Below are 2036 nucleotides of genomic sequence, written 5' to 3' on the forward strand. Positions count from 1 at the left end.
AGCATGAGTGGGTAAATAAGCGCAAGCAAAGAACTTTTGGAATGATATCCAATTCTTTGCTATTCAATGCCCAATTCATCTCGATATACCTCCTTTCCTTCACTTGCAAAAAGTGCCCCGTCTCCACACATAGGCCGGCCACCGCCGCACTATATCTTTCCTAGTTGCATAGATTCTTTGGGAAGGTTCAAAATCGCATGTGATGGAAACTTGAGTGCATCAGGTTCTTCAGGTCTCTCGCTGGTTTCTGAAAAATTAGTTTCCTTCTCTTCTTTGAAAAGATCTTTTTAAATACAAATGCCGCAACAGACAAAATTCCCAAGAGGTGGTTGAAAAAAAGATGCTCATATATGAAAAATATGGATGTCGAATACATATTTAACTATATCAAAAATACAAAAATTTTCCCAGTTGACTTTCTTTTTGGCCGAATACCTCAACAAGTTTCAATTCCTTGTTCTCTTTCGACCACCACCATACTAGAGATAGGCACGACGTGGTGCTGTTTCGGCTCACGAATGTTTTGACTGCTCGTTTTTATATATCAGTGATTCTGAAAGTGAGCATCACGGATCCTAGGGACGTCGAGTTGAGCTTGCAATATTCATATGTGCCTGTCCGTTGCTTCGAAGTGGTTCTTTTTTAGGCTGCTTCTGGGAAGCCTATACCTATATCTGTTCTCCTTCAGTCTGTTATCAGGATCGTCTGATGGACTCTTTTTTATGCAAATAAGGTGCCACGAGAAGCCGCTAGCTTTATATCATTTGTCTGGCGGTCTTCACGATGCTTCAAAAAAAGGATATATATTATAATATTTTGCTTGTTTTGATTAAACTTTTTTTGCCATATTGTAATTCGACAGCCCAAAATATCGCCAGAAACGTCGACTCTATACAGTATTAGTGCCAAGTTTGTCTCCGACAAAGAACACCTTAAATTTTCAGGTTATTTATTGTCTGTGCCTTTCCTATAGGATTAGACCAGTGTTTATCAAAGTGTATGACGCTGCTCTAATAGGCGTCTCCAACCTTTGTCAAGGACATATCGGCAAGCTGTTGACATTGATTACGGCTGCCTATTTAGTGCTTTGAAATGTTTTTTAGACTATTCTGGGGAGCAGCGCATAAACGTTGTCATGGCAAAGGAGCCACAAGTGAACAAAGTTTGAGAACCACAACTCTAACTCATCAGTGTAATCTGCCCTTCCCCAGAGGGTCACGACCCACACTTTGGGAAACATTGTATTAGGGTAATAGACGTGAAGACTAAACTCTTCTCAGATAGTCATATCCAAAGGGCGGCAAAAAGTTATGGACCTCAGGTGGCAAAATTTCTAGGACTGGCTCTGGTTTTACTATATACTATAAAAACACTTTACCATTAATAGGCTAAGAAAGGAATTTGTTGAGTTTTTATAAAATATACACTAAATTTTCTTTTAAATCTTCCTTCACTTAAATGTGTGAATTCAACAATCTTGAAAAATAAACATGTCGAGGCCCAGTTCAAAAAGGTAACGTAATATTCTATATTTTAAGATATCCGCATTGTAAAGATTCACTTTGTATGGAACTGAATGGGAACCAACTGAGATTTAACTACAGCAGGGAGTGTATAAGCAGAATTGAGAGTTGTTGCTGTTTCGCAATATGTAGAGGCATTTTCCACTGTTATCATTGTGTACAATTTTCAGAGTTGCCTTTCTAAACCGGGCCGTCAATATATCAGCAATCGAACCTATGCTTAAATCATTTCACATTAATACCATTGAGAAAGATTTAGAACAATTCTAGAAAAATAATTTATTTACAGCTATTTCACACTGTTAATAAAAGAAAACTTTGTTTTGTTTTAGTTACAGTTACCATGTTTAAAAATTCAAAATTTCTATTTCCAGAATTTAAAAATAAGTACTTACACCAAAAGTTTGCTAGCACAAACAAATATTACATATGTATATATATTGTATGTAAAATGAATTCTATCTTATATAATATCTTAATATTCTAAAATGAATTAAAAATATAGCCTTGAAA

The sequence above is a fragment of the Pholcus phalangioides genome, unplaced genomic scaffold (assembly GCF_987345545.1).
Source record: "Pholcus phalangioides strain wild (caught in Gottingen) unplaced genomic scaffold, Ppha-v1.0 ptg000001l_1, whole genome shotgun sequence".
Classification (NCBI taxonomy): domain Eukaryota; kingdom Metazoa; phylum Arthropoda; class Arachnida; order Araneae; family Pholcidae; genus Pholcus; species Pholcus phalangioides.